At 42.9% G+C, this 23,819-nt stretch overlaps 1 protein-coding gene across 1 annotated transcript in view; it reads left to right on the top strand.

The window, feature by feature from the left end:
* The window catches only part of ADD3 (adducin 3), a 258,754-nt gene extending 240,742 nt beyond the window's left edge, over positions 1-18,012 (top strand). Inside the window, exon 16 of the transcript XR_009555571.1 lies at positions 18,000-18,012. The gene's annotated coding sequence lies outside the window, so the exon portion shown is untranslated. The remainder of the gene's footprint in view (positions 1-17,999) is intronic.
* The last annotated feature ends 5,807 nt before the right edge of the window (positions 18,013-23,819 follow it).

The raw sequence follows: 23,819 nt of genomic DNA, 5'->3' as shown, positions 1-23,819 counted from the left end.
TGAAAACTGTCTTCGAATTGTGGGATCTTCTGCAAATACCTGAAAGGAGAGGAACTTTGGCTCCATTGAAAACACTGGGGGTTAAGCAGTGAAGATCTGTTTGAACTCCTGCTTACAAATAGCTCAACTGGGCAGGGCCTTGTGCCAGATTTTGGTGGGCCTCTGGCAAAACAATGGTGATGTCAGGGTGTGTGGCCTAATATGCAAATGAGTTCCTGATAGGCTTTTTCTACCAAAAAAAAAAGCCCTGAATGAAGATAACTAGCAATTTCTTTTTCAATACTTTTCCTAATAATCTCTAGTGTGGAAATTGTCGTTAGCACCGTTTCCACTTACCAAACAGAGGTTTTCATTGAGCTTTCACAACTCCTCATAAAATTCTTTTTCCTGGTTAGTCACTGCTGGTTCGTTCTCCCATTCATGTATGCATAGTTAGGATTTTTTGCTCAGCTTGGAGACATCCTTTCAGAATCCTCCAGGGCCCATTTTATGTTTGCTTTTATTTATAAGATTTTACCCTGCCTTTCTGTCCCCATAGGACCACCAAGGCAACTCACAAATTAAAATATCACCTTTAAAGCCTTTAAAATCAACACACAAATACATAATTAAAACAAAAGCTTAAATTTGTACAAAATATTTTAAAAAACAGTTAAAACACTGGGGATCAAGGAGGGATCACTGAAACAAAATTCTCTTCACCTATGGGCAGAAGATGGCTACAAAAGGGGACAGGCGAATCTCTCTGGGGAGAGAGTTCCAGAGTTTTAGAGCCACTGCTCAGGAGGCCTTCTCCCGAGTTGCCACCCACCCACCTGAATATGAATGCAGTGGTTCGGTAGGGTTGTAAGGGGGTAGACAGTCCTTCAGTTATGTTTCCTGAACAATTTGCTATCCTGTGCAGACTTCTTCACCACTCACCCCTGGTTCCATAGCAAGTAAATAGCACCAGTCTTAATGTGGATCCCTAGAAACCCTCTACTTACTGCTCTCCACTGTGAGAACAGTCTATTTACTCCACTCTTTGCTTTCCTATCATTCAGCCAGTGAAGTATCCTTTTATCTCATGACTGCTAGGTTTACTTAAAAGCCTTTGATGAAGGATTTGGTCAAAAGCTTTTTAGAAGTCCAAGTATAAGGTTCCCAACAGGTAAGCCTTATCCTCATGCTTATTAACATTCTCTTAACTTCAAAGGCCGTGGAGACAGGACTTCCTTTTGCAAAAGGCATGCTGATTTTTCCTTAATAATCATATTTTTAATAATGCTTTCTACCAATATACCAGGCGCAGCCATTAGGTTGACTGTTGTCATTTCCTTTATCCCCCCCCCCCCAAAAAAATTAAGTTCTTTAAATAGCTGCTTTCCAGTACTATGGAAAGGGAAATACATGCTGTTGCTAGATCAGCAGTTTCGTAACTGTGCTCTTGAAGCCCCTTCCCCTTTAATGATAGAAAATTATTCTATTTTAGTTCTTCAGATACTGCTTCCCCAAAAGAGTTCTGATTGGGAATGTATCTGACATCTTGCACAGAAAACTAATCAGAAGAGTTCATTCCACTTCTATAGAGTTTTCCTATTCTCCTTTAGCAATTCTTTCACTCTTTTGTCATTGAACAGTCCAGTCCCTTCCCCGGCTAATTTTCTGTTTCTGATGTCTTAATTTGTGACAACATGCTTCCCAAATTCTTTACTTACTTTACCAGCTTCCATTTGTTTTGCTAGAGCTTTTGTTCCTCCTTGTTCTTTTAAGTTGGAGAAGCTTTTTCATCTCCTCTGAGGAAACCTTGCTTTTTATGGTTTCCTTGACTCCATAAGAACTAGTGAAGTGTCATAGCTCAGAGTATCGGACTAGGATCTGGGAGACTCTGGTCCAAATCCCCATTTATGCCCTGGAAGTTTGCTGGGTGACCCTCAGCCAGTCACACTTTCTCTGCCTAAACCATAGCTGGGGTTTCAACTTTGGTGAGGCACATAGCCAGGATTTTTTGTTGGGGAAGCCAGGGGGCCACCTGGGTTTGATGCCTGGGCTCAGATCTGAAACAGAGCGAGAGCTTCTTCCCCCCCCCGCTCCCTCCCCCCCCCCCCCCCCCCGCATCACACAGTGTTGTTGTGAGGGTAAAACAGAAGAGAGAAGAACAACATAAGCTGCTTAGGTTTCTCACTGAGGAGAAAGGCAAGGTACAAATAAATTAAATAAAATTACCTTCTTGGACTTGAAAATACATTTCCTAATTGGTGGCATACATGCCATTATTTGTTCTGAGTAATTTCCAAGGATCTGCAAAAGAGTAGATCCTCTTTATGCTCTTTCAGCTTCCTTTTCTTGACCTTCTTAATTGGAGACTGAGGCAAAAAGAACCTGTGGCCAAAGCTGGAGTTGTTTGAGCTTTCCATCATGCCTACTTCAAGCTGGTACCATGGAAGCTGATTTCAGGTGCATCTGTAGGACAGGCAGTTGCTCCTCAAATGTTGTGTCTGAATCGTTTATTGTGATCTTTATGCAATGTTTGCTTTTAAACAGATCTGAATTTAAGTTGTGCTTTCATTTGAATTTCTGTTGTAGATACGGAGGAGCCCCATGGCAGAGAGTGGTACGCTGCACTACTGCAGTCCGCTCTGCTCACGATCTGAGTTTTATTGTGGTGGAAGCTGGGTTCAGGTAGCCATCTCAAGGTTGACTCAGCCTTCCATCTTTCCGAGGTCAGTAAAATGAATACCAGCTTGCTGGGGGTAAAGTGTAGATAACTGGAGAAGGCAAACCACCCCATAAAAAGTCTTCACTGTGGAAGATGAGAAGTGAGAGCTGGAAACGACTGGTGCCTGTACAGGAAACTATCTTTATTTTTATTGTAGATAGTGCCGGCCCAGTGGCACCCCAGGCAGGCACCCCCTGCCACGCCCCCCCCCACTGCAACCCCCCCCCCCCGGGCACCACACTGAGGCGCTCGCCTGCTCCTTCTTCCCTTCCTGTCCCATTGCCTCCTCCGCCGCACAATCACAGTGCGCTGCAGTCGGCAGGGCCCCGGTACAGCGGGCTGTGATCGTGCAGGGGTGAGGGGGGAAGACGTGGGAGGGGAGGAGCAGGCAGCAGTGGGCAGACTGCAGTGGGGGGCAAGTGGGCTCGCAGACGGAGGAAGTGGCAGGCACTTTGTGGCCGGCAGGGGCAGAGCCAGGCATGGGGGGAGGTGAGGGGCGGGTGGCAGCGGTGGGTGGGCAGAGGAGGAGGCAGGCACATCGCACTGGGTCCAAAGGGCCCGGGCAGTGCGCTGTGACCTCACAGGGGGTAAGACAATGGTGCGGGCGGTGGCAGTGGAGGCAGCGGGCGGGCACGTGGGGCTGTGGAGGCAGGCAAACTAGATGCTTGCCTGGGGCACCAGGTGGGGGAAGCCCAATTTGGTGCCCCTACCCTCCTGGTGCCCTAGGCAACCACCTAGTTTGTCTAGTGGGCAAGCTGGCCCTGATTGTAAATACAGGCTGCAGTGCTTTCACACTGAGGTTAATGGAAGTTTGCAATTCATTCAAGGGTTGTGCTTTTAAAATAAGGCCAGGTGTATAGGAAGTGTACGCCCTTTCTGTCTGTCAACAACCCACTCAGATGACATGAACCCAACAGGGCCAGCTATGTAGTCTACACTATTGGTTTCTTCTAACAAGCTCATCTTCTCCAGGACAACCAGCAGTACTTATGTTTAAGTGCCACAGTCAGTGGACCTGACTGAGAGTATAAGAACCCAAGCCTTATTCATCTGAGAATCTTAGATTTGCCTTGCTCAGTTGGACCCATCTAGCCAAGCATTCTGGGTTAGATCCAGACTAACGTTTCTGTGAGAGCAATGATTTCTGTTCATTGAGCATGGTTTTTCTGCCACCTCCTCAATATGGCAGCCACAAATAGTCCCAAAATCCTGTTTCTGAGGGGTCCTCTCCCCAAGAACAGAATTTTGAGTGGGCTGGGGGTGTGGGGGATGGCACTCTATAGGTAGAAATCTTTGCATCTCTGAAAACATCTAGTGTGAATCCAAGCCTCTGTTTTCAGCAGCAGCCAGTCAGGAGTTTTTGTCATTGTTCTTCATCATTTCAGTATACATTTCCTGTAGATCAAATATAATTTTTATGAAAGAAAATATCAAGATAAAGAGAAAATACATTGTACACTGTATTTTATGTTCAAGTGGGTAGCCATGTAGGTCTGAAGCAGCAGAAAAAAGTTTGAATCCAGTGGCACCTTTAAAATCAACAAAGTTTAATTCTGGGTATAACCTTTCGTCTGCATGCACACTTTTTCAGAAACGTTGAAACAGACTTCACCAACCATTACGTAAAATTAGAGGGGATGGTTAGTTAGAAGAGCTAACTGGAGTCAAGATGCATAAGTAACTGAGCACTAAGTATAGCTAAGATTGGATTAAAGCAGTAGATAAAAATTACAGCACTCAGGACAATGGAACCCCCAGGGCTTAACAGAGATATTGGGTTCTTATCTCACTAAATATGCTAAGAAACATTTTAGTGTAGTGGTTAAGAGTGGTGGACTCTAATCTGGGGAAATTGGGTTTGATTTCCCACTCCTTCACATGCAGCTGCTGAGTGACCTTGGGTCAGTCACAGTTCTTGAAACAGCTGTTATCTCAAGAATAGTTATCTGAGAGCCTTCTCAACCCCACCTACCTCACAGGGTGACTGTTAAGGAGAAAGGAAATTGTAAGCCACTGAGACTCAGAGTGAAGGTCGGGGTATAAATTCAACTCCTCCTCCTCTTTCCTTGCATCTGTTTAACTCTTTTATTATCGGTATGCTAATTTGCTGCTATTCACAGGTTTTACCAACTGCTTTAATCCAATCTCAGCTATACCTGTTGCTCAGTTACTTCACATCTTGACTCCAATTAGCCATTCCTGACAACTAACCCCCCACCTATATGTAAGGGTTGGCAAAATCTGTTTCAATATATCTGAAGAAGTACACATGCACACTAAAGCTTATACCCAGAATTAAAGTTTGTTGGTCTTCAAAAGGTGCCACTGGACTCAAACTTTGAAGTATAATTTATGCTTAAGCATGAAATAGCAGAATGCCTCTGCATGACACATAACTTCCAGCTAGAGCCCTTGAGGCCCAGTGCAAGCCTTGGCTTTCTAGTTTTCCTTTTCAGTTCAGTATTTTGGCAGAAGCCCAAGTTTCATTTAACACAGAACTCTGATAATATAACATGGTTAAGGAAAAGAGGTCACGGTTGCAGCTTGTATGGATGTATCACTCCAGGCCCAGGGTAAGAGTACAATTGCTGAAATCAGCAGACAGAGATAAGGTGTTTGTTTACCCTGGTACTCAACTGTCATCCTTAATCACACAGAGTCTGCTCTGGCAAGATAATGCCAAAGGAAAATGTATCCAATTTTATTTGTTGTTCCAAATATAGATCCCCCCCCCTCACACCCACTTCGCTGTTGCCTGTCTAATACCATCTGATATACTGTCAAAGCAGCATTTTTTCCCAGTTGTTTGTTTTTGAAGTGAAAGCAAAGGTCAAAGATGGCTGACCTTATTGGAGACTACAAAACCTCAGGGTGAAGCTCGCACATTCTTATCCAGAAGAATTCTTGGAGCAGGTTTGTTGCATATCATTTGTGCAATGACAGATGTATGTGCACACTAGATGTTTTCAAATTCATCCACATTGTGAGCAAGAGCCCCCCTATTTTCATATATGTATATGGACATTGTGATCACCAGTTTGGTTGCCAGAGTGCCTGGGGTTCCAACTCACATGCATCTGCTCTAAGAAATGGACTTTGCCCACTATTTTTCGAGAGACGTATATGAATATTAAAAGCCTCAGCTTTACAGCAACAATCTACATCTCCGGATATGTTTTAGCCACAAGTACAGATGAGCTTCCAGCTGCTCTGTGCATGCACAGCCTCGGTTGTTGCACTGGATGAAGCCGCGCCACCATGAGCTATCTGGTAAAGCACCTTCCAACATGCTTCCGTGAACCAAAGGCTAGCACCACCAGGAACCAACTTCTTTTCTGGACTCTATTACAGTAAAGCGAGAGGCTCACATACCCAACAGATGTCTCAAACATCTGCATAAGGTCATCAAGCTTATCTTAGGCATGGATCCTGCCAGACTGCCCAAGCTTTTGTCAAACGGAACTCCAGACACAGAATGGTGCCAACAGAAGAGGAAGAACAGTTTCAGCCAGAGCTAGAGCCATTGTGTAGATCAGGTGACACCTTAGTAGCAATTTGACTCTCTATTGTCACTTTCAGAGAAGTTTGTATAGCTTGTTTTAATCCACTCCACTCATACCTCCACCCATGCCTTGCCCAAACTGTCATTCTGGAGCCTCCCCCTTCTCTGAGGTAATGTACCATGTGGTACAGCATCATGTCCCATCTGACCCAGTGTCATAATCCCCTGGACCTCCTACCCCCTAAGGGTTCAAGGTAGTCCTTATAACCTCTGACTCAACTCCCCACATGTGTGCATCTGACAGTACCCGTATCCTGCTGTTTAGATAAGCCCCTGATACCTGATCAGTTGAGGGTCCTTCCCCCAATCTCCCTCATTTGTCGCCATTGGAGCCTTCCTCGAAAACTACAGTCGGTAATTATCACCCTGTTTGTCCATCCTTGTGTTATCTCTCTATATTTCTCTCTATTTTTATTAGGTCTGTTTGTGTGTTGTATGTATCCATTACCTTGTATGTGTGTTCTATATTTTTCTGTAATAAAAGCATAATTATTTTACTTAATGAGTGTCCTTGGTCAATTTAGTAAGACTTTCTGGAAGTAGAATCCTGTATACATAGATTCTAGATCCCTTTGAGCCATAGTTGCCCACCTATTAATTCCCCAACCTCTTTTGAGGGCAATTTGGCTTACAACTTCCAAAAAAGGCAGATCCTTATTTTGGAGTCTCCAGCATACAAGTTGAATGTGAGAGTTCACAGGGAGATGATAAACTGTGCCACACTCTTGCAGGTGTTCAATGAGGCCAAACCTTTAAGCAGTAGCTTAATTTTCTTAATTTAATTTTTAACCAAGGTTGCTTCCACACATAGGTTTTGCTCCACACATACCCTGCCCTAATCACAGGGGTCATTTTTTTGGTCTTTTATATAGTGGTGGTGTGCAGTCATTCACTTTCTGGGTTCCTCTGGTTCCACTGTATATATTAAACCTGCTTTAATATCATTTTTCTGGAAATAAGTTTGGGAACTGTGTGGATTATCTGGAGCCATTTTCCCACCACTAGCTGACTTTTTACCAACTTTTCAAAATTCAGTAGCTGTACCTATAATCAATTTTCTAAAAATGGGTTAGTCTTACCCATTGGACAACAGGGAGAGTTTCCCAGGCCCTGCACTTGTGGAGGCCCAACCACCCATAGCCCTGGATCCCTAGGGAGGGGCCCCTGCTGCTGCTTCCACCTGCCCTGGGGTTTGGGCAGCTGGCATACAGTGGCAGCAGTGATGGAGTGGTAGAGATTCTAGGACCATTCTGAACTTTTGCCCATTACCCCAAATCACTAAGGCCACCCCTAGAGTGCAGTTAGAGGGAAAAGTAACTAGTACTGTGGGATTGCAAGCCTCCAGAGAGATGGAAAGGGGGCACAGAGAAGACCGGCTATTAGGAGCTTAGGGTCTTTGGCATGAGTCTGTAAAGGAAGTTTCTGTGAGGCCTGGGTGTATATGATTTATATTCCAATGAGAAGTTATTGCTGGTCAAACACAAATCTCTTAGAGGAAGCAGAGAGCCAGTTTGGTGTGGTGGTTAAATGTGCGGACTAATCTGGGAAAACTGGGTTTGATTCCCTGTTCCTTCACATTCAGCTGCTGGGTGATCTCTCAGCCCCACCTACCTCACAGAGTGTCTGTTGTGGGGGGGAGAAGGCAAAGGAGATTGCAGGACTTGAAGTGATGAGTGAGGTATAAATTCAATCTCTTCTTCTGCAGTTATATTGCTGGTATGGGACAGCCATATGAGAAGCTTTTGCCTGCTAGATTCCTCCCATATAGATACCCAGTTATATGTATGTGCGACCATGTGCGCAGGATCCAGTTTTTGGCCCATATTTCCAGTCTGCTTTTTGAGCACTTGCAATGACATCTCTAACTTAAAAGATGCAGATGAGTAGAAGATGTATGTGAATGATTCTCCATGAGTTAGGAACCAATGACTGAGTGCTGTTTAAGTACTTCTGCACCTGTCACAAAACTATCACTGTACATAGGAGCTATTTCTCCAGAGCCAAACCAGATATGAACTTCTTAAAGAAGTTGTGTCAGGGGTTCCCATGGGGAGAGAAGGGGCCTTAGTCTTCTCCCTCTGCCATTTTCATGACCCAAAACAAGCCTGGGGGCATTGTGTGTGCAGCCCTCATTGCATGAACAGCTACCCCCATGATCCAAATATACCAGCAGTACTTTTGGATGAGAAAAATGAAATGGGAGAGGCTGAAGCTCCTGCTTCCCACACACTGTGGCCCTGATCCAAACTGGGAGAGTTCTCATCTATTTTGGCCCTCAGACAAAGGTGCTATCTTCCCCAAGCCCTTACAGAGTCACCATCTGAAATGTCTGAAGCATTCAGTCTTAAGGTCTTGCTCAGAGACACCTTAAGAGATGGTCCAGATGATTTTAAAAGGGGGGGAACTTTATGTGCTTTTGAAGACAAATAATTGCGAATGAATCCTGGACATAATGTACAGCCAGCATAGCTGTCCTGTGGGCCAGCCATGACCCAGCAAAAGCAGTTCTTATATATCCTGGCTTTCTTGGCTTTCCAATAAACATGTGCCAGCTCTGAGGGCAGTACTATAATTTAAAGGAGTGAAAACGTGTGCCAGAAATCTGCACAGTTATGTAAAGTTGTTTGCCGGGGGGGGGGGGGACTTTTGCTCCAAGACAGGTATTAGTGTTGTTATAATAATCATGGATGTTTCTCTCCCTTCAGACAAAAAAATAATGGAGGAAAGGGAGAAAGCTCTTTCTTATAAATGTGTTGAAATGGCTATCAGCAGTGGAAAAAATAAAAGCAATTAGGGCCTGAACTGGCTGCTGGCAGACCCACAAAAGCTTTTCACTCAAGTTGCCTCTTGGCCAAACAGTTTAGTGACTAACGTGCAAGTCCATCTCTTGAGGCCAACTTGACTTCATTTTCTATTCCTGCTGCCTCTTTGGGGGCTTGTCAAAATCTGCTAGAATTTAAAGGCAACCATTTGTTGTTGTTTTTGTTGTTGTTATTAAATAGTTGCCTCAGGCAATAGCTGACCTTCTCAAGAGGAGTCCAGTTCTCCATTTTATCTGGAGATCGTAACGTAATTGCAGTGAAATTACGGAAGTTCCTGCAATGTTTACCCTGATGCTGATTTTTTTTCCAGGGCATTGCTTGATGGATTTTCCCTCTCATTTTGGAAACATGTTTTGAAGCCTGAATCTCTGACCTAGATCTTGGATTCCTGCAGTAACGTATGTTTTGGCACACAAATGCAGTTGGACTCTGCTGAGCAAGGACTTTGCTTGACTCCAGCTGGAATTTTTCAGTGTTTCTTTAGTCAATAGAATCTTTTCATGAAAAGAAGCCAAATTCTGAAACAAAAGAAGACAGATTGTACAAGCAGAATCTCCACCTTCTTAATTTTGCAAATTAAGAGAATGATGCTTAATGTGTGTTATTCAGGCTGTTGAATTTGTTATATATCAACATCTATGTCTTTAGATTCTTTTCTCAACTCATCACAAGAACTCAGGAGGTATAGGTAGTGTACAATTTCTGACAGCCACTGTTGTTTTTTTAAACTACCTATCAATTTTTGATTTCTTAGTACTGAAAATACAATAACCAAGCAGATCAGAGATCCTGACATATACCCATTTTAGGGTATCTATCTTGAACAAATGTATCTTCCTCCCCCCCCCCCGCGCCAATGACCCCTGAAAAAAGAGAGTAGCCAAGTTTCAGGAAGCAGTTTTGATGGGAAGTGTGTCCAAAAGGTCTGTCAACTAAGTTTTCTCTCCTTGGATCAAGCAAATGAATGGTAGGAAACAATTCAAAAACCGACTCATGCATACTGAAGTCCTTTGATACCAGTCCCTTTGGGGTGGGGGGGACCTTTGGGTTTTCCCTCATTTGTTTCTGTGCTGCTCCTTGTATGTCTGCCATACATGCTTGCAAACACCAGCAAAGAAAGACAATGTAGATGAAGAAATAAAATAAGTGAATATGCAGATATCAGCAGTTAACTGCATTCCCAGTTTCAAGTAAGCTTACGTTTATTTGGGGCTGCCCCCTTCAAATAGGTAGGATTGCCAGATCCAACTCAAAAAATATCTGGGGACTTTGGGGGTGGAGCCAGGAGCAAGGGTGTGACAAGCATGGCTGAACTTCAAAGGGGGTTCTGACAGTAGGGTTGCCAAGTCCAATTAAAGAAAAATCTGGGGACTTTGGGGGTGGAGCCAGGAGACTTTGGGGGTGGAGCCAGGAGACATTGGGGGTGGAGCCAAGAACAAGGGTGTGACAAGCATAATTGAACTCCAAGGGAGTTCTTGCCATCACATTTAAAGAGACAGCACACCTTTTAAAATGCCTTTCTTCCATAGGAAATAATTAAGGATAGGGGCACCATATTTTGGGGCTCATAGAATTGGACCCTCTGGTCCAATCGTTTTGAAACTTGGGGGGTATTTTGGGGAGAGGTACTAGATGCCATACTAAAAATTTGGTGCCTCTACCTCAAAAAATAGCCCCCCCAGAGCCCCCAATACCCATGGATCAATTTCCTATTATTCCCTATGGGAATCGTTCTCCATAGGGAATAATAGAGTGCCTAGTAGACATTTCCCTCCCCCCCCACGCTTTCTAAAGGGGGGGAGGGCCTCCAAACTAGGGAATCCCCTGCCCCCTCCCTCTCACACACACACACTTACCAGATCTTCCTCGGGACAACTCTACTTCCTGTGAAAACTAAAGCAAAGAAAGGGAGGGGCCATTCTCAGAAGCCCTTTCTGCTTCCTGCCCAGCCTTAAAGGGGCAGACATTTTGCAAACGGCTCAGGAGCTCTACAACATGAAGCCTAAAGGTATGTTCTCCCCCCCCTCCACCCCCCACCCCCGCTTCCAGAGTTTTGAAGAGCGGGAGATGAGGCTGCGAACCCAGAAGTCTCCCGCCAGAGCGGGAGGTTTGGGAAGCCTATCTGACAGTCATATCTAAAGGGATCGTATCTTTTAAATGCCTTCCCATGTGGAAATAAGGATAGGGGCACATTCTTTTGGAGCTTATAGAATTGGACCCTCCTCTTTTTTTTTTGTCCATCCTCTTGGGGGCTGTTTTTTAAAAAACTGCTAAAATTCTCCTCTTTTGGGATTGGGAGGCTGAGCTTGTTTTGAGTTATACAGTTTTGAGTTATACAGCACTATAGCGGGGTGGTGAAATAAAAAGAGTATTTCTCCTATAAACCTACAGTGTGGCTTTGTGGAGCTTTATAAGCTGAGCAACCTGGCAAAGTGACACTCCTGTGTTTTGTAGCTTTATTTAAGCATCCTGCTAACTACTGGGATCTGGACAAACTATACTTGTTAATCCCAACAAGTGGATGGTGGCAACCCAAGAAAGGGCCTTCTCAGTCACACAGTGTTCTTCATTCTCTGGGAAGAAGTTCTAGGGTTGAAGTTTACATGTCCAATTAATTAGAGTTCAGCCACTTGTGTGTAATTAAATGCTTTATCACAAAAATCTGACATAAGAGAACACTCCCACTATGTTTTAATAGAGACCTGGCTGCATGCACTGCATTCCTCTAATTCGTTTTTTGAACTTGTCTTATGTTTTTGTAATTTCACAAAAGCAAAATCTTAATGGATTACAGGTGTAAAGGATAGCCCTTGTATTTCAGCACTGATAGATTTAGCAGTATGCCAGAAAGATTTTTTTTCCTCACAAGTGTGGATTTAGTATGACTGCTTTGTCCACTTCCTAGCATAGTTTTCCTGCTTTTGCTAAACTATTGATAAAGCTTAAGAACAATTTTGCATATTGGAGACTTTTTTTTTTGCCCCTTGGTTGCTCTGATGTGCATTCAAAACTGGACAATTGTTTATTTATCTTAACATACATAAACAAAACACACCCATGGGAGTGTCTGAACTAGTACTGCCAACCTCCAGGTGTGGAGGTTGAAGATCTTCCTGAATTACAACTGATCTCCAGACAACAGAGATCAGTTTCCCTTGAGCAAATAGCCCACTGAGGTCCCTTCCCTCCCCTCCCTGAACCCTGCTCTCCCAGGCTCTACCACCAGATCTCCAGTAATTTCTCAATGCAGAGATGGTAACACTAGAACAGTTTAATTTCATATGCAAAAGATCCTGTAAATACAGAGTGATCTTGCTTTGCATACAGTACAAAATTTCCAAAGTGAACTTGGCTAAGGTATCAATCCTAAATCAGACAACACCTAAGAATGAACTAACAGAATCTGGCAATATAAGTTAATGAAAAGAGAAACAGGTTTGATGTCTGTTGCTATTTCCCAATCAGAAGGGTGAGTGGTACTTTTAAAATCTTTGCCCACCTGCCCCATTCATTTTTACAATAATCTGATGTGGTCTTCACTGTCCTAATTCGAGAAATGGAAACTGAGTACACCCAAATTGCAATTCTGTTGGGTAGAGGATGACTTGAGTTGACTGCATCCTATTCTTTTACCCAACTAGTTCAAAAGCATCTTTTAAAAAGGTAAAGGTAGTCTGTGCAAGCACCAGTTGTTCTCGACTCTGGGGTGACGTTGCATCTTAGTTTCCCTAATTTTCAATGAAAGCATCTCTAAAGAGACTCCTAAAGCTTCACATCAATTGGGGGGAAGCCAGCAGTGCATATCCAGACATGTCACAACATTCCCCTTTGCAAGCTTCTGCAGATGGGCTCCGTTTGCCTAGGCCTGGCTCTGGAATGAGATCACTCCAGTGGCACTGTGTAATGACAGTCTCTTTCACCCAGACCTATGAGATCATTGCAACCTTCTTGCTGCATAAAATGATCACAATGCTGCTTTTCATTAACGTAAGCAAGGAGGGGATGGGGGGGGGGGTCAAAAGCATGAGGGTGCAATTCTGTTAAGGTCAGAGATCTAACAAGACTCAAGTTTCACAGTGACCATGTTGGCGACAGTATCTAGGAGCAGAGAACCATTATTGTCTTGGAACAGCTTGCCTTTCCTTTGGAGTACAGTGAGGCCTGTTAATTGACAGTCAGTAAACATACCTTTAGAAAAATCAGGGCCCTATGTGTGAGTTGTAGAGGGGGCAGTCCCTCTAAGCAGCAGATGGCACTTTGCCATATTTGGACAGTGTGGCTTGTCTACTTGCCTGGCTGTCTCCTTTAACCTCATCATAAAGTGCAGCCTTGACATCCAGAAAATATCAGTGAGGCAGGGGTGGGGGAGCGGAGGGGGAGTCTCATTGCTAGACACAACTCAGGTGCAGATGCATTCCTCTAACAATGCAAAGCATTGTGATAAGCATCAAACAAAGGAATATCTCAGTGTTTAGGTTCAAAAGGCAGTTCTACATAGTAGTTAATAGAAGAAGAGTTTCTCTGGGATTTCTTATAAAGCCATCTGTTTTCTCTCAACACCTCTTTCCCATTGGCCTTGTGTGTGTGTGTTTTAGCAGCTACATTTATGTCACCCTCTTCATTTTCCTCACAATAAATAAATAAATGTCAAGGAGTTTCCAGGACTATCCATCCACTAGCATGCATGATAATGCCTCCCACAAGAGTCCAAGGGAGAGGATATATAATTTTCTGTGCTCACTGCCATAATACAGGACAAGATAGGTGTGGAGAACTGGGGCTGGTTTCACAGTGTGAAATTTACACGATTTTATCCCATTCAGAAAAAATCCGCTTCAGTTTGAACCGTTTCTGGGCAATCAGACAGCTGCTGCTGAAGTGGCAGGATCCCAGCAGCGGTCAGTGGTTGCCCATTCACACTGCTAGCTCGGCTCAACCACAGACCCACTGCAGAAAGGGCTGTCTCTGTTTAAAAGGCCCGGTGTGTGCACTCAATTGGAGAAGCAGAAAAGCATACCTCACAGAGGGGTGGAGAAACGACCTTGCCAGAAACGACGGTGCGATCACACAGCTCTTCTGCTTATGAGTCTCCCCAAGGCATTCAGACAGCAGCCTCTTATGCGACCTACATCCGATTCAGAAAGATGGTACCAGGAAAATCCAGGTAGCTTTTTAATGCGAATAGGAGGCTTCTGAAGACAGAGTGAGAGTGGGTGCAGCTTGGAGGGCAGATGTGCTTGTGTGATCATGCACTTTTAATCTGAATGGGAGGCAGGGCTAGGTCAGGGCAAATCTCCTGTGTAAAACCACCCTGAGTCATTAAGACTATTTTCACATATGACCTGCAATTTGCTAGGTCACAGCTGGGGAAACTGGAGGAGTGGGGAGGAGTAGAAGAGGCACCAACCCAGAAATTATTAGTGCAAACCAATGCAGAATTACTCCAGCCCAAGTTAATTAGTTTACACCAGGGTAACTCTTCATAGGAGTGCACTGTAATGTCCCCCTTTGACTGTGGGTTCCCATATTAGGGTACTGTCTCAGGCACCCATTTTTAAGTCCATTCAGCAGAGACAAGCTGGCTCAAAATATCAGCCACTGATTTGCAAAGAGATAATTCCAATAACCAACAACTTCAGCTAACAACTTCAGGAAGATGGTACCAGGAAAATCCAGGTAGCTTGCAAAACTGGAAACTGAAAAAAGCGCTCCACTCAATAGGACCAAACTAAATCACACAGATATTAGGGGAGGAACAGACTGTTCCATTACATATATACATGTAACAAATAAATATACCACAGCACTGAAAAAGGAGAAATCACAAGGATACAAGAACTGATGTTGTTGTGTGTCAGTGCATTTTAAACTTTTTTTCAGTGGCAATGGAAAGCTTTTCTTAACAGGAATGGCACGCTAAGATGACTTCTAAAATAGCTTTTAAGAAATATATTCAGTTGCACCTGAGGTAGTGTCTTTGACTTGAAATATGTGCAGTCATAGCAAAAAGTATTGGTTTTGTGAACCTTCAGCAAGGCTGGATTAACAATTAGGCCAAGTAGGCACTGGCCTATGGGCCCCCATGCCTTTAGGGACCCCAGGCCAGCTTCCCCCCCTCCCCATTTCCCCCATGCTTGCAGCCCTCCCAGCCTCCACAGGCAGCCAGCAACTGGGCCACTCTATGCCCAACTTGCCTGGTGTCATTGCCAAGTTTGCCTCTCTCTCCCTCTCCCCTGCAACTTTTGAGAAGGTGCCTGCAGGCTTCAACAGGGGCCAGAGGTGGTGATGTTGGCGCTCTGACTCAGAGATAATTTGCAAGAGGGCCCCCAAGATTTTGACTGCCTAGGGGCCTCCACAGGGTTTAATCTGGCCCTGACCTACAGTTCCTCTGTGTGTTTTGTTTTGCTACTGGTTTCCACTAATGACTCCTGAAGGAAATGGGATGTAGGTTCCACATTACAGTTGACAGCCATACAATATTTATACTCAGTTAATAATTTACCTAATATGGTAGACAGGGGGGGGTGGTAGAAGAAAGCCCATCAGGAACTTATTTACATATTAGGCCACACCCCCTGATGCCAAGCCAGCCAGAACTGTGTTCTTGTTTTAAAAAAAAAAAAAAGCCCTGATGGTGGACAAGGCCATTGATGCAATTTCTAGCCTGAACAAAAACATATCCATCTGATGGCAGATGTCAGAGTGATAAAGGGCAGGTCCCACTCAACTACTTCTGTTATCTTTCTCCCTCCTTTTCTCTTTTGTAAAAGCCCCTTCCAGGCCCACATTGAGGTTGCTGTTTAGAAATATGCATGTTCAGAGTGGTATTCTTTGATGAGCCATGCTGAGAATCATCCACAATGTTCTGAACCCATTTTACTACATTGGTACCTGAGAAAATAAAGCCTAATTGTTTTAACTGTAGACTAAGGCCTATTATGCATATGTGTTTTCTCTTGCTTTCACCTTGCATGTCCATCAGGTTTTCTTCATTGTTCTGTATTAATTTTTCCTCCCTTCAGCACTCAGCTCACTTTCTTGTTGATGTTTCTCTGGGTTTTCTGAGAGTACTTTTGTGCCATTTTTCCCTTCCAAGCTGAAGGTAATTCAAAAGCATACAAGATTCCCTCAGTTTTCCCCCACCCTTTTGCTGCCCCTCACTCCCCACTCACTTCGAGGTCATTCCACTTACTCTGCACCTTCCATTATCCTCCCCCCTTCATCAGTGTACAAGCTCCATTTCTCCCTCATTTTTAAATTTTAATTTTTTACAAGCAGCATGAGTCTAGTGATATGAGACTATTGCAAGTCTTGAATCACTAAATAAACAAAAAAATGGGGGGGGGGGATTTAAAAGGAGCTACATGAGGTTTAGTTCCCTGCTGGCATTGACTTGAGAGGTATTGACCAGAAAGGAGGCAAACAGCAGCGTCCCCAGTGCAAAAAAAAAAAAAAAAAAAAGGATTTCACTTCTGCATGCAAACAAAATAAAGGGGGGATGATCAGCACAGAATGAAATTGACATTATATATATATATATATATATATATATATATATATATATATATATATATATATCCTAAATAAGTGTGTGGCAATTTGGGTACCTATTGTGCATCACCAATACTTTTACCAAATACTTTTATGGTAAAGTGATTCACAAATGTCCAAAATTAGTTTCAGTAATGAAGAGTGCCATACAACTTGGGTGAACAGCTGGCCATAAGAGTTGTTTCCACTAAGTTATCTGTAAGTAACTACTTAGCCTAGAGTTTTCACAAAAATTTGAACTCAACCCTCTTCTTTTCTGAACTTATTCTATTTTCTTTCACCACAAACCATCAATGACTGTTTATCCGCTCTGCAGGTGAGCAAATGGAAATCCTTGAACATAGACAGTTTGTGTTCCGATGTCTGCCAGCTCATGCACCTACAGCAGAAATTCACAAAGACAAGATGCTCCTTTAGCTGCTCCTTTAGTTCCTGGAGGAACAGGTTCTCCTGAATCTTAATCTTCTTTCCTCCTTAAATATTCTCTCTCTCTCTCTCTCTCTCTTGTTTCTCCTTGCATTTCAGTGACATGCCCAGGATTTCTTGTAGTTTCTGGAGTCGGTACCAATTGAAATACCATGCCAAATTGTAGCTGACGTGAAGAGCTATATCAGGATCCTTTTACTCCCTGCAACTTTCTGAACATCTCGTCAGATATCCCATGTTCTCATCCCCCTTCATGATGTCTTGTTCCATTATTTTAAGATCATGGGAGAAGGCACTCTGAGAGCCAGCTGAATAAAACACTGGAGATCTATAGACAGGATTTCCTGCAGTCCAAATCACTATAGGGAAAGGAGACTAATATCAGGGCCTAGGTGCTGAGGAAAGGTGTCAGTTATTTTCTCCTGTGTTATTTCCCCCATCTAATTTCCCCACCTAATTACGGTCAGTCCATATGATCACATTCAACACTCAATGGCTGAAATGTTAAAAGATTACTTGCATGTGGGAAACAGTCATTGAAGATCAAAGATTATCTCCTAACAGCTTCTCAAGAACAATGTTTTGCCAGAAAGGCAATTCAAACATTCACCTGTAAGTTAGCTGTGGAGTCTGTGGCATTTTTCAAACTGCCTCAGTGTTTCATTTTTATTCCCCAATGTTACTGCAGTGTTTTTTTCTTGTGACCAGACAACTTTGTTAACATCCCTGTGCTGTCCCAGTCTTTCCCATCTCCATCCGCCCATTCTTTCCTAGACTACTGTTTTCCGTGCTTTATTTTTTTCTTTTGCAAAATGAATTCACAAGATAGCCTTCTGCTTGGAATCTAACCTTTTTTTCCTGCCTCATCAATTGCTGCCCAAAACCTGCCCAGAAAGGCGGGTCTGGGCAGTGAACTTTTAAAAAAGAATTTGCTTGCCAGTGTTGAAACTTTTCAGTGCTGGGGGGCACCTGCATTGAAACAGTCAGTCAGTCCCACTGGGAGGCCCAACACCAGCTTCTGCAGCTCTGCTTATATAGGAAGCTGACCCAGAGTCAATCTTCAAAGTGAGGGGGCGGGGAGAGAATTTTGCAACTCCAGTTCCTCAAAAAGCAGCTCTTGAGATGTTTACCAGAACAATGCAGAGAGAGACTGGAGAAGATAATCATATTAATCATAAGCCTTGGTGGGGGAACAGAGGGAGAGGAGAGAGAAGGCTCATCCTGGGAGTGCGATGGTGCATGATGAATGGGGAATGTACTTTAACAGGGATTGCAGAGCCCCCTTGAGGCTGCTGAAACACTGCAACACTTCAGTGTGTGCACAACCCCATCCTGAAAATAACCCTGAAAAATCAATTCTCAGTGTGAAAGGACAGAAACACGATAGAGGAAAAAAATGGGGGAAAAAGGTGTGAACTTATTGCACCAATAGCGCAATCATTGGAACCACCAGAACACCCACAAAAACCCAAAAGACAGCTGCAGTCTGGAAAACACCTGTGGCTCAGTAGTAGAACGCCAGTGTTCCATACAATTGACTCCAGGGTTGGTGGGAGAAAAAATCTTTCTCTCTTTGAGAACTCCAAGAGCCTCTGCCAGCCAGAGGAGGCAATGCTCAGCTGCGTGGTCTGAATGGCAACTTCATATGAGCCACCAAGTAGTAAGACATTGAGCAATGTCAAATGGATGTGTGAATCAGTCCTGTGTAAAATACTGCAACTGGTGCCTATCTGAATTACTCATCTACAATTTACTCAACTAAAAATTCCTGTGACCCAGACATTTTACAACCCCATGTCCCTTGCTTTAAAAGCTCCACCACTCCACAGTGGCTCTGATGTATTGTTAACAAAATAATTGCCAGGTTTAAAGTGCTACCTTTCATAACATAATATTACTACATGTAGTAGGCGAGTGTATAATCACATCTACAAACCTTTCATTATATTCACTTGCCAATCCACTTCACCCTTGACTAAATCTTAGATATGTTTTCAAATGAAAGAAGAAACCATGGGACAAAAAACAATAACAAAACTAAAAAACTTTTTTTGTTAATTTGTTTGCTTTAAAAAAAAAAAGTGCAAAAATCGCAGTGTGATTCTTTGGCTTCATTCAAAAGATGTTAGGTGCTCAATTACTTTTGAAACTTTTGCTGCCATTTTTTTTTTTTTGACACTGCGCAGATCATGCATGAAGTCACCAGATAAACAGGAGTATAGCATGGAATGAGAGGCATGAAAGCCACAAAGGTGATCCGTGACAGTGCTGTTCAACATCCTAACACTAATATAATGCCAGTCATATGATAAGTGACTGCATGAGAGGAGGTTGTGGTAGAACAAGCCTCTTTTTCCACTCAAAGCCATTAGGTTATATGTGTAATCATTCCAGAGGAGTAGCTGGGTTACAGCGCAATCCCAAGCAAGTCACACCCAACTAAATCTACTAAAGTCAATGGGTTTATGAGATCTTGACTGCTCTAGAAAAAATAAACAGGATTCTTGTATCACTTTAACAATATCATCTTCCAAAAATGTAATGAGGACCTGGGATTCCTCGACCATTACAAGTATTAATCATCTTAGCAAAATTAGGGAGATTGCATTGTCCCTAATTACTGCTATTGTGATTTGTCAATGGCCTCTGTACTTTTATTAAATACATTTGAATTTTACATAATTATATCTCACCCTTTATTTCCTGCATCTCATGTCCCCTTTTTCATGCTGTTTATTTTTTTATATAACTTCATATTTATAAATACGCCAAGTGAGGACTCATACGTGCAACTGAGAAAGTGGACGCACAAGTCTACAAAAGTTTATGGTAGAATAAAAGCTTGTGAGTCTTTAAGATACCACAAGAGTCCTTTTTATTCAGGCAAATTTGCGTGTCTCAGATTACTTAAATACATATTTGCAGATATCATGTTCTAGTTAATTTACTGAAAATTAACTAGTTCTTGGAATTTCTAGTTTTTGTGCATTTTTAAACTTTTAGAGTTCTTTTAATAGCCATGTAGATCTCCAGAGAAGTAGAACATGAAATTAAACATTCAAGCAAAAGAATATGACTGATAGCAATAGATTTGTGTGGCTATAGTCATTAACTTTAAACCCCTAGAGATTTTGGATTGAAGCCAAATTCATTCAAGGGGCTTCACGGCTCGACCTATTTGTGAACCAGGAAGCCCATTTGCTGGAGATGGGCTCAAAATATCAACAAATAGCACTAGCCTATGGGCTCCTTGTACTGAGCTAAATTGCATTCCACAAGTAGATTAATTTTCTATCTGATGTTAGAATAGAAAATAGCAATGTCACATCACTGCTGCACTTTTTTTTGCCTCTCTGGCAATTATTATTTTTCAATATCCTGGCATCATGTTTCAGTTTGAAGGGGCATGTTAACATGGTTTGTCTAATCCCTTCTAATCCTAGTCCCTCATCTCTACTCCTGTCCCCCCAGTCAATGCTGAGGGTCAGGAGACCTTCCGTATACTGGCATGTGATGCACCATGCCAGAATGAGCAACAGAGGCAAGGGCCCTTGACAGAAACTGGTTCCCTCACCATCTGGCACATTATTTCCCATATATGCACCTGATAGTTTTACTAATAATAAATCCATTTAAAACATAAGCATGTGTTTTACAAAATTATATCTTGTGTGGTAAACAATTTCATTTCCTTTTATTGTTCAGACCAGTGGTAGTTTTGTGCTGCCTTTTTAAAGGAGGAAAAGGTAAGTTTCAAAAACTATTTCAAATTAATGCATTTTAAGATGACAGAATATAACCTCATAACAAAAAAGTTGGCATCTAAGAAACATGTATACAGACATCTGTGCTGGTGTACACACACAAACATAAATTCATAGCTGGAAAGAGATTATAATTATATATTTACAATGGTGTATAATTATGACACATGCTGGTTCAAGAGACAACATGCAAAGCAGGCTAATAAAAGGTATAGCATTTGGCCAGAAGAACTTAACCCATTCTAGAAAAGGGACTGGACCCTTTACTCAGTGCACCTATAATCTCATCCAGGTTCCCTTCCATCTGTTGAGATTGATGGGGACATAGTTCAGTGGCAGAGCACATGCTTTACATTTCAAAGGTGCAGGATTCAATAAACAGGTTGGATAAGCCATTTGCTATTTAGGTATCCGTTACAGAAAACAGAACTAGATTTTTCAAGCACTTGCATGGTGGAATAGCACACCTGCAGCATTTTATTTATTTATTTTATTTGACTTATAACCTGCCCTTCCATGTGAAACAGGGCTCAGAGTGGGGAACAACATTTCTATTTAGACAGCATTCAACAATCAAGTTAAAACATCATAATTCACTAACAATTTAGTTTGAAGATGGTGAATGAAGGCACACAATATGTATCTTTGTCCCACAGAGGGGGAAGGAAGATGGAGCCAGGCTAAATGGAAATCCTTGCTGCCCTCAACCAAAGGCCTAGAGGAACATCTCTGTATTGCAAGCCCTGCAGAACTGTATTAGGTTTTGCAGGACATGGATCTCATTTTGCAGAGAGTTCCACCAGGCCAGGGCCAGGGCCAAAAAAAGCCTTGGTTCTGGTTGAGCACAGCTGACTTTTTGAGTCAGGGATCACCAATAAGCTCTTCTTCCCTGAGCGTAGTGCTCTGTGGGGGATATACCAGGAGAGGCAGTCCTGTAGATATGTTGGTTTCAGACTGTTTAGAACTTTGAAGGTTAATATAAAAACCGTGAACCTGATCCAGTATTCAACCTGATGCCAGTGCTACTGACAAAGCACTGGCTGAATGTGAGCTGTTGAAGGCGTTCTTGTAAGGACTGATGCTGCTGTGTTCTGGACCAGTTGTAGCTTCCAGGTTAGTCTCAAGGGTAGCCCTGTGTAAAGTGAGTTGTAGTAATGTAGCCTGGAGGTGACCATTGCATAGATCACTGTGGCTAGGTCAGGGCGAGACAGGAAGAGAACCAGTTGCCTAATCTGGCATAGTTGAAGAAACACCAGTCTAGCAACATTTGTGATCTGGACTTCCATTGATAAGGAAGCATCCAGAAGCATGCCCAGGCTCCTGACAGTCAACACAGGTGTTACAGGCACACTGTCGAGAGCTGGTAGTTGGCACCCTGACACTGAAAATTCCCCTGTCCAGCCACAGGACCTGCATCTTAGAGGGATTCAGTCTCAGCCAGCTCTGTTTCAACCATACAACCGTGGCCTCCAGCCTTTCAGCCAAAATAGCTGGGGCAGTATCTGGCCATCCAACCATCAACAGATCTGTGTCATCTGCACACCGATTTCTCCTGACACTGAGTCACACTTTGATGCTTTCTTAGCGCTTGCTTCCACAAAGTTTGGTCTGGGGACTCCTATTGCTTGTTCATTCTATTTTAAAGGAGAATCCAGATATATCCAGAAAACAAAGGGGTGAAAGGGACTTTGCAGGAAGAAGTAGAACTTTTGTAGAATGAGACTTATTTCTGAGTAAATATATAGCAGGGTCTTGACTATGGAGGAGGATTTGTCAGGCATATGGCATCACGTTCAGAGCCACCTGGAACTCAAGTTTCCATTCCACTTCTAGCTAAATATGGGAACCTAATCCTTCAGCAGCACAAAAACTTCCATGAGAATAGTCTGTAAGATCACTTCTGATATGATATAGTTGGCTGGCACATGTTCGACAACCTAGCTAAAGTGAAGGGGGGTAGGTGAGGTGGTCAGCGCTTAGATGTTCGACCTCCTAGGCATCTTATATAAGCTACTTTTGAGTTTTTCAATGGAATCAGGGGGGTGAAAATGAAATAAATCCTGTTCACACCACTCATGTACAGGATCTAACCACACAAGTGGCATATTTCATAAATGGAACATTAGTATTAAAATAATTAAGTAAAAATTAACTCTCTCTTCCAGACCCTTTCTAATATCTTGCAAATCAGGGTACTTTTAAATAGTTGTTTTGCCTTCAAATTAAAATGAGAAACCATTTCCCCAGTGAAAAGTAGTTCCTGTCTGGGAAATGTTGCCACATTATGTGGCCTATAATTGAGCAAAGGTTTCATTTCCTCCATACAGGTTGAAACCTAGAGCTCTTATGACCAGTGTGGTGTCTGAGATGCTGTTCTGCCCTGACAGCATCTTTTGCACTTTGCCCTTTAGACTTGCTGTGAGCAGAGGCAGATAATAAGACGCTTACAACACACCTGAGCCCCATCAAGCCTCTCAGTTCTGCAGTTGCCAGTCCCTGGAACAAACAGAGCAGCTGGGAAGGAAGATTTCCCTCAAATTATCAGCCCAAGGACAGGCAAGGAACAGAGAGCTCTAGTCAGCAAAGAACTAGACATACACAAGTGTTATTTATTGGTATTATTTATTCTTATTATCATTTGAACAATGCCTAAAAATCATTTAATACTGCTATAAAGAATAAAGCATTGCCAATTTGCCATCGAATTGATTTAAACAAGCTTGTCCTGACTGTCTATGAGTCAGCCAATTACAATTCCTACATGGCCAGATTTATTTATTTATAAACTTTTCTGCCCAGTGGGGACCCCAAACAGCTTATGTACGACATCATTCTCCCCTCCTCCATTTTACCCTCACAACAACAACCCTGTGAAGTAGGTTAGGCTACGAGAGTAAGAACAGCCCTCCAAGGTCTCCCATGAAACGTCCATGGCAGAATGTGGATTCAGACATGGATCTCCCAAATCCTGGTCTGACATTTTAACTACTATATCA

The sequence above is a fragment of the Heteronotia binoei genome, chromosome 6, assembly GCF_032191835.1.
Source record: "Heteronotia binoei isolate CCM8104 ecotype False Entrance Well chromosome 6, APGP_CSIRO_Hbin_v1, whole genome shotgun sequence".
Lineage (NCBI taxonomy): Eukaryota > Metazoa > Chordata > Lepidosauria > Squamata > Gekkonidae > Heteronotia > Heteronotia binoei.
The sequence above is the reverse complement of the archived record's forward strand: the minus strand, read 5'-3'. Positions and strand labels throughout refer to the sequence as shown.